We start from the raw sequence: 17,391 nt of genomic DNA, 5'->3' as shown, positions 1-17,391 counted from the left end.
TTTATCCTGCTGGCCAACCAGGCCCATCTCAAATCCAACCAAGTCAACCTTCGGCACAGATGGTTCAACCCCAGCCGGTTCAAGGACATTACCCTGGGCCTCAAACTCAAACAGGTTATCAACCTCCTTACCAAACGCAGCCTGCCTATCGGGCTCCGTATGGGGCCCAGCAACCATATGGCTACCAGCAACCCCAGGGGCAAAATCAGTTTGCTCCGTATCAAAATTATCAGCAACCACAGGTCACTCCTTACCAAAACTATCAATATGGTGCACCTGCGGGTCAAGCTGCTAATACATGGGGTGTTGGGGGGCAGTATCAGGGTCAATCGTCCGCATATGGACAAAATCCGTATGGGCAGAACCCCTCTGGACAAGGTCCCTACGCGCCCGGCCCCTTTGGGCCCGGCCCGTCGGGACAAGGTCCTTATGCGCCTGGCCCTTTCGGGCCAGGTCCGTCGGGACAAAGTTCTTATGCTCCAGGCCCTTTCGGGCCAGGTCCATCTGGACAAGATCCTTGGGGGCAACCACCATCTGGTTGGAACCCTAATACTGCCTCGAACCCTCAGCCTCGGATGTCCTTTAATCCTCAGCTGCCATTTTTAGCAACATTGGAACTTCCGGATGTGTCCAAGTTAACAAATGATCCCATTTTGCATAATCCGTATTGGCCGCCGGTTCCAACTAAAATACCCGGTGATTGTCCAAAGTTTGACGGTAAGGCAGGAGAGGATCCTCAAGCACATGTTATGACTTATCATCTTTGGTGTTCATCGAACTCATGGCTTGATGACTCTATCCGGCTTCGCCTCTTCCAGAGGACTCTCACCGGTGCAGCCGCCAAATGGTATATTGAGCTGAATCGCGGTATGTTTCAAGACTTCAACTCGTTAGCTATGGCATTTTTAACCCATTTTCAGTTGCCCATTCGGTACGAGACTGGAACTAATCTCCTCACGTCTTTGAAATAGGACACAGCTACGCATATCTCTGATCATATACATGAATGGAGAAGGCGTCGTCGTTTGATCAAATTCTGGATTCCTGATCAACTCCTGACCGACTGGTTTACAACCTCCTTTGTGCCCAAAATTGCAAAAGATATTGCCATGGGAGCTTGTGTTACTGAAGAGCAAGCGATCGCGCGAGCTCAGTACCTAGACTTAGTCTATTCTCAGTCAGGTACTCTATATGAGTATTTGCCAGATGCTCCGAGGCCTGGGCAGACCAAGGCTCCGCCGAAACCATCAGTAGATGGATTCATTGGCTCTGTCAATTTGTCATCGAAAAAATCCTCCACAAACCCTGGGAAACAAAAGCAAAATGCTTCCAATGAAAATGCTTCTCAGGGCCCATCGAATTCTGTTAGTACCTCAGAGGTTAACGCCGTTCAATCCACCGCGGCGGACAAATCCTCGAAAGGGAAAGGGAAGGGGAAAGGAAAGCCGAAAAATGAGAATAAACAACCCAAGCAGGAACCTTCTAAAAATTCATCTGAAGATGGAGCCAAGCGAAAACCTAAGTATCTGTGCCTCATCTGTGAGGAAGATCACTATACCAAATACTGCCCTAGGCGGTCCGAGGTTAGTCGGTTATTGAAAGGTGCTCCTGGACCTCCTGCCGTGTTGAAAGAACCTTTCCCTTCCCAACAGACGCATCAGGTGGCTGACCCCTCTCAGTCCTCTTCCTCGTTCAGTTCTCAAGTGTTCATGGCTGGCACCATTCCCATCCATGTTTCGACTCGAGCAAAAGATTATCCTTATTCAGCCGGGAAGGAGCCGGAGATTCCCTCCAGCACTCCTCCGTCCAGTTCTGGTCCCCTTCACATCGAACGACCCAGCCCTGAGACGATCCCCCGACCCCCTCCTAAAGGTGTACTCAGGAAGTCATCCTATAACCCCAATGCTCGTGCCGCCCAGCACTATAGCATTGTCGAGGACTTAGCTCAGGCTCCGTCTGCTATGTCCGCGTTAGAAGTCCTCCAGAGCTACCCCTCACAGAGGAAGTCCCTGCTATCAGCCATTGGTGGCATCGACCCGGCAGATTCGGATTTGATTACTTTTGATCTCGAGGGTTTTTCCCAGAGACTGCCTCACCAAGTAGCATTCCTTATCCAGGTCATCATTAATAGCAAAACGATTCATCGTACCGTTATTGATGAAGGTGCCTCAACCTGTATCATGTCAGTCGCTTGCTGGAAGGCTATTGGTTCCCCCGCTCTGAGTCAGTCTTCTACGACCCTAGAAGCGTTCGATGGAAGAGAATCTCGCCCTTACGGTATTCTCCAACGTTTACCCATTTCCTTAGAAGGCAAGACAGTCGAAGTAGAGGTAGAGGTCGTTGACGCAAATCTCCGTACAACCTCCTCCTCGACCGCAGCTGGACATATGCCATGCAGGCCGTAGCGTCCTCCTTATTCCGTGTCATTCGTTTCCCTCACCAAGGAAAGATTGTCACAGTGGACCAGCTCTCTTTCTTCGCCTCTTCCTCCGAAGGTAATGTGCCATTTGTGGAGCATACCTCCAAGTCCTTAGAAAGTGTGGGAGCCGGACTTTTCAAAGATCCTGCTTTGATAGGAGTCTTTCCCCTCCCACCTCCCAATTTCGCCTCTGTCAATATGATCTCTGTACGTTCAGATCCATGGGTTCTTCCTCCCCCGAATCAGGAAGACTCTTGGGGCGATATGATGCCATTGAGTCCCGCTGAGCTCAATTACATCGAGATTGTCGCTGCATCGGCTCCACCCCCTGAACCTGCTTTTCCAAGCAGTGTTCCCGATTCATATGATCATTTCCCATGGTTAGGAGATGAGCCTACTTCGGACCCTTTGAAAGAGATTTTCCCGTCCGATGAGGCCATTATAGAGATTATGTCTCTAGAAGAGCTCCCTTGGTCAGATCACCACCATCGCTCTTCGTTTCTCCCTCCCCATTCGGAAATGGCCACATGTCTCGAGCGGTTTGCTTCATGTGTCCCATCTCCACCTCTCCAAACACCTATCCAGCTATATCAAGTGTCGTCGGAGGGAAATTTGGGAAATATAACGCAAACCCAGCCAATCAAAATCTCTGTCAAACCAGGGATTGTCGAGAATATTTTCATTGGAGTCACATGCACTCCTGAGGAAGTTCAACTTTATACCGCTTTATTTCGTGAATTCCGGGATGTCTTTGCATGGTCTTACGAGGAAATGCCCGGCATCGACCCTAGTATTGTGGTGCACGAAATTCCTACTTACCCAGGCGCTAGGCCTGTTCGTCAGCGCTTACGTCCGGTGCACCCTCGAAAGGCTGCAGCCATCAAGGCCGAAGTTGAAAAGCTTCTTCGAGCTGGTTTCATTTATGCCATTCCCCTCACGGAATGGGTATCCAATATAGTCCCTGTAAATAAAAAGCAGGGTACTATTCGGGTCTGTGTTGACTACCGCGATATCAACCGCGCCTGTCCAAAAGATAACTTTCCTACGCCTTTTATTGATCAGCTTATTGATGACTGCGCGGGAAGCGAGATTTATTCCTTTATGGACGGCTTCTCTGGTTACAACCAGATCAACATAGCCCCCGCAGACCAGCACAAGACAGCTTTCATTTGTCCTTGGGGTACCTTCGCTTATAAGAAGCTCCCTTTCGGTCTCAAAAATGTCGGTGCCACTTTCCAGCGTGCGATGTCGTATGCTTTTCATGATATCCGACACATCGTACAGCCTTACCTGGATGACCTCCCAGCTCATTCAGCTAAACGTCAAGACCATCCATCTCATTTACGCGAAATCTTCCTCCGCTGTCGACACTACCGTATTCGACTTAATCCCCACAAGTGTGTCTTCTGCATGGAAGTTGGTCGACTACTCGGGTTCATCGTCTCTCGAGAAGGCATCCGCTTGGATCCCCTCAAAGTTGAGGCCATTTTGAATCTTCCTCCCCCTGCCTCTTTGCAGCAATTGCAAAGCTTGCAGGGAAAAGCTAATTTTCTCAGACGATTTATCCCGAATTATGCCGAGGTGGCTAAAGGCTTCACGCGGTTATTAAAGCGAGACACACCCTTTCGTTGGGATGCCATCGCCCAGGAGTCTTTTGAGCGCCTTAAAAACCTTCTTGTCTCAGCTCCGCTCTTAAGACCTCCGAATTATCACCGCGACTATATTCTCTATTTAGCTGCCGCTGACACCACCATCGGTATGCTTCTAGTGCAGGACGATGATGCTGGCACCGAGCATGTTATCTATTATCTTAGCCGCAACCTTCTGGATACGGAAACTCGCTACACATACGTCGAAAAGTTGGCATTGGCAGCTGTCTGTGCCGTCCAACGATTCCGGCATTATATCCTGTTGCGCACAACAACCGTGATCTCTGATTGCAACCCCATGACCTACATTTTGTCACGTCAGCTGCTGGGGGGCAAATACTCGAAGTGGATTGTAATCCTCCAAGAGTTTGACTTGGAATTCACTGCAGCCAAGTCTAAGAAATCTCTGGTCTTTGCTGAACTGCTCTGTTCCTTACCATCTCACTCTGCACCATCCTGCTCAGAGGAGCATATTCCGGATGAAACTTTGTTTCTCATCAGCACCCTCGACCCGTGGTATGGGGATATTATCGTATATTTACAGACGTCTTCGTTCCATCCCAACGTATCGAAAGATGTTCGACGACGAATTCGTCACCAAGCTCAACCATATCGTATCTTGGGCGATAGCCTGTACCGCCTCGGCGTCGATTCCGTTCTTCGCCGATGCTTAACTCTCTACGAGGCTGAGCGAGTCTTGAATGACTGCCACTCCGGCGCTTGTGGCGGCCATATGTCCGGATATGCTACCGCCCAGAAGATCCTCCGGGCTCGTTATTTCTGGCCTTCCATCTTCAAGGATTGCATCCTTGTTGTACGTGCATGTCACGAATGCCAGGTTTACCACCGGAAGATGCGTGCACCTGTTGCACCACTGCACCCTGTTGTAACCGTAGGTCCATTTGCCAAATGGGGCATCGATTATACATCTTGTAACCCTCGTTTGGCCGGGAGGCATGGGTACATTATCGTTGCTGTGGATTATTTCACCAAGTGGGCCGAAGCGATGCCTACATTGAACGAAGACGGTCACACAGCGGCGCAGTTTTTATTCAATCATGTTGTCACTCTTTTCGGAGTCCCTCAGGATATCGTTACAGATCATGGAAATCATTTCCGAAATCATATGATGACGGAGCTAACGACCCAACTAGGCTTGCGCCAAGATAGTTCGTCACCGTACTATCCACAATCTAACGGTCAAGTTGAAGCCGTGAACAAAGTTTTGATCACTATGCTTCAGCGCACCGTCAATACGCACAAGTCTAACTGGCACCTTATGCTTTTCCCAGCCTTGTGGGCCTACCAGACTTCTGTGAAGGATGCCACCGGTTTCACTCCTTTCCAGTTGGTTTATGGACTGGAGGCTACCCTTCCCGTCGAATGCGAGATTCCTTCATTAAAATTAGCTGTCGAGTTACTTCCCAACACCACTTCGGTGGAGGAACGGCTTCTTTACCTAGAACGGTTAGACGAGACTCGTCGTTTGGCTTCTCTGGCTATCGAAGTGCAAAAGAAGAGAGTCAAGGCTCACTTCGACCAGAATATTCATCCTCGTTCCTTTGTTGAGGGAGATTTAGTACTGCTCTACGATCAAGCTAAGGATAAGCTGGGGGCAGGGAAACTCGAATCTATGTGGTTAGGTCCCTACATCGTGAAAAGAGTTTTACAAAAGGGCGCATATGAGTTGATTGATTATGAAGGAAATCCTCTTGACAAGCCCCGCAACGGGCTGTATCTGAAGAAATATTATGCATAACTTTGCGCACTCACTTTGTATATACGTGTGTTTTGTGTGTTGTGCATGATTCCGTTTTTGCTTTGGTGTGAAGGCGTGTTTTGCCTCTTATTGTGCTCTCTTTTTCTTGTGCAGATGTCTAGTGCACCCTATGTTGGTTTCGCTGATGGCGCCTGCCGCAGCACTTGCAATTTGTCATCTGCGGCGTGGGTGATCTACGATCCTCACAGAGAATTGTTAGACCTTCAGGGTGTCTGCCTAGGTCGTACCACTAACAACGTTGCCAAATACAGCGCTGTAATTGAATTACTTGCCGAAGCAGTTGACCTCGGCATCCGAGAATTAGTGGTGAACCTGGACTCCCAGCTGGTCGTCCATCAGCTTAACGGGCGATATTCCGTCAGAGACCAACGCATACTAAGGTTGTACCTACGTGTAAGATTGTTGGAACGGAACTTTGATTACATTACTTATCAACACATTCCAAGACGATTGAATACGTTGACTGATGCATTGGCAAATCATGTGTTAGATAGACATTTGCGTAACAGATAACATCATACAAGAAGACATAGAAAGCATAATAGAGTAAAGCATATGTAAATATTTTCTCAAGCATAGTTTGCATGTGTGTGTGTGTTTTTAAGCTTGTTTAAAAATATAAAATACATGGGTCATGTGTCGTGCAAATTCATACACAAGATCACAGTTGTACTGAACAATTGCATAACATAAACAAAACATCATCACATGTAACAATGATCCATCCAAAAAGCCGGTATGTATATATATATCGTGTGGCGCACTAAGGCGCTCAAAAATAAGTGTATATGTCCAAAAAATCAGTACATCTGAGTCATGTGTCTCAAAATAACAGTGGAAATAAAACCTAGGTAACTATTGAGCCGGGTGATGCTCTTTGTAGTACACAGCTGCTCGTGCTACCCGCCTCAGAAGGCGGTGCACCCTGGGTTCCACCCCCACTGTATGGATCTGGTGCTCTAAGGGGACCTCCTCGACCCCCTGGTAGTCAGGCACTCCCTCCAGCAACCCCTCAAGGTTGCGAGCTACAGTCTCTGACGTGTCAACCCCTGGAGGGACTAAGGCCAGGGCTCCAGCTCCCTGTCCCTCTCTCCGTGCCTCGGCAGCCAGGCCAATCGGTCTAGTGGGCCCCACATCTGCATACCATGACATTTATTAGGACATGTACATGAAAAATTCAAAAACATTACAAAACTCAAAAAGTCAAGTGTTATACCTGCATCATCCCACTGTTCCCCTGGGGGCAGCACCATATCAGGGTCATTGCGGAAATCCATACCCGCGTATGGCCAGTCCTCCACGAAGATAACCTGCTGATCCAGCCAGTCCCGGAAGAATGCTCCCCAGGAATGCGGCCGGCCACCGCCTCCGCGTGGCATGATGCGAGCCCATCGCGTGGCCCTCGTCTCCCGAGGATCCCTGGGAGCATCCACGGCCATCGTCTGCAGCCGCATGGCTGGCACTCGCTCTAGGATAAGCGGGACTAAGATAGACCCGTAGCCGAACTGCTTCGTCTCTCCGCGACGACAGTTGCTGAGCTGCCTCTTCATGTTGTTGGTCACCGCTGTGGCCCAATCGAACACAGTAGGCTCAAGGAAATCGAGAGCTAGCATAAGGTGAGTCTTCGAGGCCTCGTGGTTGGCCATGCTTCCCGCTGCCCAGGTCACCATGAACAGGATGGTGCGAAGGACCATGTTTCTCACCGTGGGGATTGCCACTTTCCCACTCCGCGTCTTCTCGGCTTCTGGACATACTCGAGCCATGAGATCGTCTAGAGGACCGCCGCCAGGTCGTTGTCCCTCTATGATGGGCCTTGCACCCCGGCGTGACAACCCAGTCAGAAAGAAAATGTCCATATGGTCGAATTCAATGTCTTGGCCCCGGATGGTGAATTTCCCATCCACCGGGTTCCATGCCCTGATCAGTAGCTCGAGGAGATCATGCTGGGCCCTTAGGCACGGTGTGAGGAAGAACTTCATGAACCCGCATGCCCGCATGGCATTGCAGCACTCCACACTTGCAAATGCAGCTATGTCCTCAACCTCGTGCACTCTTTCCTGCCATTGGAAAGCCATTGCGTCCTGCACAAGCCATGAAAAGAAATTAGAAGTGCTGGCATGAAATTTTTCACGTTCAAATTGAAACAAAAAAAAAATTTCGCGCCAGCGCGGCTGTTTTAAAAACAGCCGCGCTGGCCATGACAGCCCTGTGTTATTTTTCAAGGTCAGCGCGGAAGAACACGGGTTTTCCGCGCTGACCCGAAGTTGGGTGCGTTTTGTCCTAATTCGGCCAGCGCGGACCCGCGTGGGAAATCCGCGCTGACCGAGAGCGCATCCATGCGCCAAGAATTTGTCCAATTGGGCAAATTCGACCGTTAAAATCCTATAAAATATGATCGAAATGCAGGGCAAGGAGAGGAGAACCTACCTGGAAGAAACGGTTCGAAGAATGGTGTCCGTACGAGCTGGAAATCACTCCGTCAACTTTCTGGCTTCTCCACATCCTTCACGTCCCAAAATGGTAAAAATAATTTTTCACCCCCCCTATTTATAGTAAAAACTCATAAATGACCATATTTTTGGGTTTCTACCATATTTTTCCATGGATTTAGCCCTAGCCTTATTGAATCCATGTTTTAATATGTTTTTTACACATATCGAATGGATTTATGTGGGTAGTGTTCCTGTGCAGGTTCGAATAGACGGTGAAAATCATCATGGTCCTGAAATCAATTGGTCCCAACAATGTCGTCTTTGAGCTCTTTTCCGACATAAAACGAGAAAAGATGGCCGAGCCTCCTTTCAACTCGTTAAAGGGAACGAGAGGTAGTCATTTTAAGCTCTTTTTCCGACCGTATAACTTAAAAAGATTGCCGGGTGTTTGTTGTTTCGCACTCGTTATCGGCTCTAAAACGACGTGTTTTCGACCGCTTTTTTACTTTTTCGTGTCAAGAACACTATTTACGAAAAGTACTCCTCGATCGTAATGGTCGGGCGGTTCTTTCGAGCATTGTTTTATACTTTTTCGGGCTCGAGAGACACAACTGTACGAAAAAGGACCCCCCTGGAGTCTTCTTTTCTGCTGTCTTTTCAGGCTCTCTAAACAAGAAAAGACGCCGAGTTTTTCCTTTGTCAGGCTCGTTAAACACTTGATGACATCGGACATTGTCAAAATGACACTCTTCAAGCATATGCTATCCCCGTCAAGCTTGTCATCCAAAAATAACCGGGGTACCTGCCAGAAATGGTGGGGAAAATGGAACTGTAATCATAGTCGTGTCGGCAGTATGTCGCTCTTGAACATGGCACTCTTCTGCTTCGTGTCTGGGTGGGACCATCTCATCTTGTTTTTCACTGGCCTCCGTGGGTTTGGGTTATCCTATTCGACCTCTCATCTGCCCATTGCCATCATCACTATACCCTTTGCTCATTTGATGTCAAATACTGCCAAACCCGCTACAGTGCCGCCGATATGTTCAAGAGAAGTTGACCTCTGCAATAATATAACCTCATCTGTTATCTCACACAAATCATTTTTCCTCTGTCTCGAGTCGATGATGTGGGAAACATTATGGCCCACCTTCGATTAAGGTCACTTCCTGTCGACTTCAGCTCATTATCCGGGAAGGTGACTTAGAGACTCCCTTCAGGTGCCTTAGAGCCTGCATGCCTCAATGGCAGGTTCTTCGTGTTCGACGCGAGGTTTACATCATTGGCCTTCGATCGAATGATTCCGTGGGTGTTCGACACCAGCTCATTGATTCACATGGCGCGGATTGTACCTATAGTACCTTGAGGGCCATTGTCATTATTGGTGGTACCTCTCGCGTCTGTTAACAGTTTTCATCATTGACTGGTAATCAGACGATGTTCATGCATGTTCGACTTCAACCCATATATTCACATGCTTGAACTTGTACTTTGTTCGGATCGGGACGGAGCGCAAGACCCTGGATCCCTGTCTGTTATGGTCCAGGTTGCGATTTTTTGGATGATCATTACATGACTCATTGATGGATGGCTGCGCCCATACCTGAGTCATCATGGATGGCTGCGACCATACCTTATCATTATTATGGTCTCTTTAGCTGGGTGGCTGCGTCCATTCCAACAGACCTTTTCGCATGTCTTTTTGGATGGCTGCGCCCATGCCTAGACTGCATGTACTTGATTATCAGAGATATTTCGGTCCTTCCTGGTGGTGTTCCAGTTCGGCGTGTGTTGTAAAGCATTTCACCCCTCCCACTCTCTCAGTCTTCATGCTTTAGGGGGCATCTGTTACACAGTAATTTGTCACTACCTTCCTATCAGTCACCCTGCTGTGCCAATCACTAAGTTCATGCCTTCTGAACTGGCCCAAAAACCCATTTTTCTAAAGTTTTATTCATTAGCGCGTCTGTTTGCAAAATACCCGCGATGACTGGCGCTCCATAGTGTATTCCGTGTGCTGCCAGCTCGGAAGGACATCACTTTTCCGCGCTGGTCGCCAGCGCGCCTTTCCCGTGTTCTTCCGCGCTGACATGACTGTCCCAGTTATGTACACGCGGCGACATCGCGTCAGTTGCCTCATAATCCGCGCTGATCCAGTTTGGGCGAATTTGTTCAAACAGACAGCCTTCCAGATCACTCCAGGCTTGGTTGTTAGCTTTGTGAATGTCGACTCCCTTCTATGGCATGTCTGTTCGACCCTTTGCAACAACCTTCCCTTGAAGATAAGCTCATCCTTCCACCCTTTTAGGAGGCTCCTTCTCCTACATATACTTCCACCATTACCATGAGCAGCTAGTTAGACATAGCTTGGATTGTATAGAGCTTATAGTGCTCAGATTGCTGCTACTATAGGTATTTGGTGTGCTAGGTGTGGAAGTGATTGATTGCTTAGGGAAGGTTGTTTTGTGTTGCTTGTGTGTGAGAGAGAGTTGCTTGTCTTGGGAGAATCATCCTCAAAGGTGAATGCTTGAGATACATGCTGACCGGCCCCTCCTGAGAAGGTTACTGACGTCAGAACATTTGGTTGTACTCTTCTCTATTCTGATTAATAATAGATGACTGATATTATTGTTCCATTCTCATTTGTACTTGCAATGGTTAAATGTGAATTACATCTTTTCTGACCGATGTATGGTTGCTTTTATTAGATTTCATGCTTGTGTTTGTTTCCTCTTCGCGTGTGCAGGTATCTATTCGCGGAGATCGCGAGGGATCGTGACCAGCTGAAGCGAAGGAGCGAAGGCAGCATCTCTTCGTCAAACGACAGCGCTGGAATCCAAGTAGGTGTTCTTTACCTCTTGTTTAATTGTAATTAGGAACATGCATAGCAGCATTGTTTGATTGTTGCTAGACCCTTGCTGGGCTAGTAGGGATCGCCTCTATCCGTAGAGGGGATTTACCTCTCCAACACCTAGTTTAGGTGGTTGGGACTGTCTACAAGCAACAACAAAAGGAATTGGAATAAGCAAATTCCTGTCATGACTAGTAGGGGTCAGTGCAAGTATTTTTTCAATTATTTTCATCTTTATGATTGTTTCAATGTTATATATCATTTATGGAACTCTCATGAAGTTCTGGGCAGTGGTCTGAGACCTATCCCTAAAAACGTGGCACAAAATCTTGGGTCACAGGCTTAGAACTAGCTGAAAATGTCCCTAGTCACTGACATGCCCTTGTTTTGGGAGAGATTTGAGGGTCCTAGTTGCATGCATGCCCATTTCATGGGAGCGAATGAGGCTATAGGTCAGTAAAATGTCAAGTTACCTCATGGGTTGGTGACTGGGAAGGGTTGGTTTTCTCCTAAAGGTTTTGTAACATGTGTAGGAGGTCAAACTGGTTGCTTTTTTTCAATTCCAATTCCTTAAATGTACATGGGGAGTTGAATCAGATCATAGTAGCCTCTCATCACATGTTTACCCCAATGGGCCTATGAACTTGGGTAAATGTGGGAGGACGGTGTGATAATGATCAAGACTTCATTGGCAGACAACAACAAATAAACCAGACATCATCAACTGTAAACACCAAGAATCAATTCAAACCCTAGTTTGTATACACTACTTCCACAAGGCATATCCACATATGTGTGTGCTTACCATACAAATATGTGTGTTCTTACCATACAAAAAACCAACATACAAATCTTCACATATTGAAAAACATTTCACCGAATATATATACAACCCTACAAAGACAAATCTATACATGTGTGCTGCTATTCCAAAACACACATGCATATAGATTTGAAAAATTTTGCTGCAAACATAATTTCCCTTCCTGCGACCTTTACTGTTAATACTAGAGACTTCTAAATAATTCATTTAGATCACAACATCATTATAATAACAGATTCATCAGTATTAGCTACTTTGACAAGTAATTCAATCAAGCATATATGTGAATAGACATTTAGATCTTTGATATCTAAGTCTTCTCCTTGCTACATGTTCCACACATGCTTCAAATCACATCACACATGTATAACCCATTACTTGCACACGTAACACATTGATATCCATCTCCTTATATAGCTTTATCCTTAGCCAATACCTTAGGCAAATCCATTAGTAATGTTGTTAGTATTCTTTCACAGGATCAAATAATCATTCTTGCTCCCATTACTATGGGCCAATACCATGGTAAAGACCCCTGGTATCTAGATTACCAATGATGGTGCGAATTCTGTACGTAACTTTTCTTCATAGTACCTATGTATGTACGCGACCTTGCTTCACAGGACTCGCATATACTTTCTGAAACATCACCTTTATCATTCATTTGACTTTGAACTTCCATTTCTCTTTCCATACCATTTGTAGCATCTGTATCAATATACATAATCATATAGTTATCATATTGTTAACATATTTATTAAGTAGGTTTCCATCAAGGACAACAAATTAGCCATAATGCCAACAACCTCCCCCTTTGGACTTGATGGCAATGAATTTGGTGTTTGGTCATCACTTGTAATCACCTACAAACACCAATATTTATCACCAAGCTTCTCTCCCCCTATGACACCAAGGGAAAAGGGATGACCAATGTTGAATGAAGGATTCTCTCCCCCTTTGTAGAGAGGATCATTGTAGGTTTTATTTGTTGAATATGAAAACTTCATAATGACCATATGTTGAACCTTTAAAGATATAAAATAAAAGAACACGATTTTATGACTCAACCAAATATGACCTCTTTCTATCACTAGTGACTAATTATTACATCAATCACCCAACACAACGGGGTTACATATTTGACTCAACATTACATCAATTTACCAAAATAATGGGATTACATACATAAATGACTTGACCTCAATAGCCCATATATGAATGAATTTTATAATGATTTACAACATGGGTCTTTACATGAAATTTACATCAAGAGACATATATGACACTTATAACCAAAATCGAAGACCTCGATAATGAGGTAGAAAAACCATAATAGTGATCAACATCCACCATACACCATATAGGAATCTGCAACATGAACATCTGGTAGCAGTAATCATAAAAGCGGCATGAACATCCTCATTATTAAGAAGCTATGTAAGATAAGGTAATGTAGCATCAATCTCTTCAAAATCATTTGGAATCCCTACATTATTGATAACTAGTGACATAATAGCAGCATATAAATCTTCAGAAGTAATAGTGGCGACATCAAACATTAGCAATGATATGCAACAAGACATACTCAAGAAACCATAATGCCAACAAGGAACTATTAGGGCCATAGTCGTTGCTCCCCCTAAACCAAATGACTGTATAAAACCAATGTTAGAGTCAAAATACCAAACATGAAATGAGTGGATATTGGAAGCTCCCCTTGAATCTTTGCCACTCTTTATTCATCAATGAGATGTATACACCTCTGTCTAACTCAGAAATCATGTATATATGTGGCTTTCCTTCACTTTATCAATGTATAAAAATTAAACTATAGTGATTTTTCATAATTGCAGCTCCTCCTAAACATGCCCTGTCTGTTTCCTGTTCACATCCTTTTCATCATATGCACTGTTAGTAATATAAACATTATCAAAATATAAAAACATTGTAGGGACTCATAATCTACATACACATGCATAGCTCCTCTTCATATCATACACTAGTGATCATGTGGACACAATAATCATCACCTACTCTTCATGAGGTTTTTTACCTTTGATTCACTTATGCAGTCATAGTTAGAAGTATGCTTTAAGAGAAATGGACTGTAGTAGGGCATCTCCTCTTTTACTTTGAATCTAAAGAAGAGGAGGAACTATACCTCTTATTTTTGCCTGAATTCTTCTCTGTTAGCACATATAATTTATCTAGATTTCTGTATCCTCTTGCTATAATATTTCCAGTTTCTTCATCTATAACTTTTCATTTAGTTGATGTAAATACAATTATGCATCCTTTGTTAGCTATTTGACTGAGACTTAGAATATTCTTCTTTATCCCTTGAACTAATAATAAATCATCTTCTTTTTCATACTTCTCAAGTTTAATTCTACCTTTTCCCTAACTTTTTCTGGAGCACTATTTCCAAGAATCACCTTACCATCTTTATTTTTCTTAAGAGACTCAAACTTTTCCTTATCTAAATTCGTGTGATGAGAGAATCCACTATGTATGTACTATTCATCTTCATATTCAAATGAACAAAGAGCAAGAACACACATTATCTGTTCTTCTTCTTTCTGCTTATTATGAGAAGTGATGGTGGATCCATCTTTCTCAGGTCTTTTTGTAACAATCTTTTTATCTAGTTTGTTGCCGTGTTGTCTATGGATATTGATTGACTTGTTCCTGCATTCTTTTGCTACATGCCCAAAACTGTTACAAGTATAACATCTTATATGACCAAAAAAGGGAGAAGAGGAATTATAATATTTCTGTTTCATATTACTCCCATTGAAATCAATATATTTGTGACCAAATATGTTGCAAGCAAAGAAATGTCCATTAAAGACACCTAAGTACCTGGGAGCTAATGATCTTCCTGTGAAGTGGCTATTTGCTTGAGATCAAAATTTGCTTTTGAAATTTGCTGCAATGTGTCCATAATTATGACATGTAAAACATTCAACATCATTTATGAGAGGAGATCATTGATTAATATTTCTATTATTGGGAGCAGATGATTTCCTTTGAAAATTCATTTTCCTTGGATGTTGATCTTGCTGATTTATTGTCTCTTTATCCTTCAAGTTCCTTGCATGACCCTGTGAGCTAGATTCTCATTTTATAGTTTCATGAAAGCCAAGACCATATTTAATGGAGGGATACCTTTGATTTCTAATAATATTGTCCAATATCTTTGAGCTATCTTGAAATCTAAATTTCCTTATCCTTTTCTGCTAACTTACCTTCTAGAATACTTACCTCAACCTCTTTTTCACCTCTAGTCTTTTCCAATTGAGTTCTCAACTCAATGATTTCCTTCTTAAGTCTGTTTTCTTGTTCTTCAAATACTTGAAGAATCTCCTCATATCATTTGTTTGAATTTTTCAAGATCATATTTGAGAGAGATGATTTCTTATTCAAGTCATTCACAATGAATGGTTCTTTCTTTAAACTCTTCGGTTGTTGTATCCTTTTAATTCACTTTATTTCTTAATGGCGCTACTTCATCTTCTAGTCTTTGACATTGATCTTCCTTTTCCTTATATCGATTCCTCATTCCTTCAATTCTTCTTCCTTCTTATAGATGATTCTTTAACCCAATGATCTCTTCTTTGTAGGTACAATCCCTTTCATCAAATAGTTGTAGTAACTTTTGATGATCTCTATTCTCATCTGTGAGCCTTTTAATTTCTACTTCTAGGGACACCATTTTTTAATCTGATTTTTCTCCATAATGATTATCTTAACTTTTACCCAAGAGGGATGTATCAATTAATTCATTATCATCATGACTACATAAGATGGGAAATCTGTAATCAATACCTGGTGATTCTTCATCACTATCTTCATTAGATTCTTCTAACCTTGACCACCATAAAGTGGGGTTTTCTTGTAGCTAAATATTTGCTGACATTAGAAATTGTCACTTCATCTAACATATCTCTTTCAAAATTTTCTTGGACTAACTTCTTCCTTTGAGCTTCGTTCTTCTTTTCCTTCTTTCCCATTGTCCCTGATCCACTCTCAAGTGGTTAAGCTTCTGCTAGAGTAAACTTCTCTGATACCATTTGTTAGGAAAAATACTGGGGGGAGTGAATCAATATTTTAAATCCACTTCAACTTTTCATTTCATATTTTGATTTCTATATGCTACTATCATTCATGTAACTAGTGTATGTACACAACTTCAGTGAAAGAAAAGAATGTATATCCAATTAACTAACTTTTCATATATTTCATCACTTGTTCATATTTAACCAGTGCATCATTATTTCATTATTCATTCATTAAGAAAATACCATGAGAAGTAAAGAACACATATATCATAAACACACATGAACACTAGGATTTTAGGTGGAAATACAATGTGGGAGAAAACCACCATTGTCATCATCTTTGTCTTCTTCTTTTATTATAAAAGAAAACATCTTACAATCTGTTGAAGCCCCAAAATTTGGGTCTATAACAAGGGGGATACCCACCCGGTCTGGACCTTGGTTAGCAACTCCTTTTCCATTTGGTATAGTGGGTCTGACTGGGAATATGGGACCAGTTTCCTAATATATGTGTGTGTGTGTTGAGAATTGATATTTCTTTCCTAATGGTTCCTACGTAAAATCATTTTTATTCTAAATCTAATCTAACAACATGCAATTGTATTCTAATAAACAAAAATATCTAATTCTAAACTAACCTGGGATGTAATCTTTTTGTTATGCGATCTAAAATGATTTCAAATGATAGTTGGTAATAAAGATCATTCAATTGCTATGAGAAAAGAATTCAATAAAGATAAACCATTTCATATAAAAAGTTAGATGAATCAGTGATGGAAAACATATCTCATAGTAAGCTACTCATATACTAAGCATAAATAAATACCTATCACCGTACAAAAGTGCCAAATGATAACTCAAGCATTTAAGCATTCATATATAAATAACCGAACATGAATATCACCATAACACATAAGCAGAAACAGTTAAGAGATAAAAGTACCATTTATAACTAGTTCTACTCATGAGCTCCAGTAATAATGATCTATTTCTTCTTAATCCAACATCTACTAAGAGTACAGAAGTGCAACATCAGTACTAGATATTAAATGCAGATATCAATAAATCATGTTCCATTCATTCATCAAAACCTCCTCGGAGGGTACAAAAGTGCATGTTCTGAGGACAATTTCTTGATAAATTTTTGGACCCTTCTCTAAATGCATGAGAAGGGTTTAAATACTACTAACTAATTCTAAAAATAATTTATTACAAAAATGTAGGATGCGGTTTAAATGATCATCCTCATTTCAGGAAAAAATAAAGCAAAACTAAAACTAAAACTGAATCTAAAACTAAAACTACTAACTAACTATTTATGTATCTGTTCCTTGAAGTCACAAGCGTTCAACATTTTCTTGAGGAGAGTTGGTTGGCCG

General features: G+C 43.2%; 1 pseudogene; it reads left to right on the top strand.

Moving 5' to 3' along the window:
• Positions 1-339: 339 nt before the first annotated feature.
• The window catches only part of LOC149224538 (protein trichome birefringence-like 24), a 31,699-nt pseudogene continuing 14,647 nt past the window's right edge, over positions 340-17,391 (top strand).

Source organism: Pinus tabuliformis, chromosome Q (genome assembly GCF_031772625.1).
Source record: "Pinus tabuliformis cultivar Carrire ecotype Pingquan chromosome Q, CPIR1, whole genome shotgun sequence".
In the NCBI taxonomy this organism is placed as follows: Eukaryota; Viridiplantae; Streptophyta; class Pinopsida; order Pinales; family Pinaceae; genus Pinus; species Pinus tabuliformis.
Note: the sequence above shows the minus strand (reverse complement) of the source record. Positions and strands in the feature narration are given on the sequence as shown.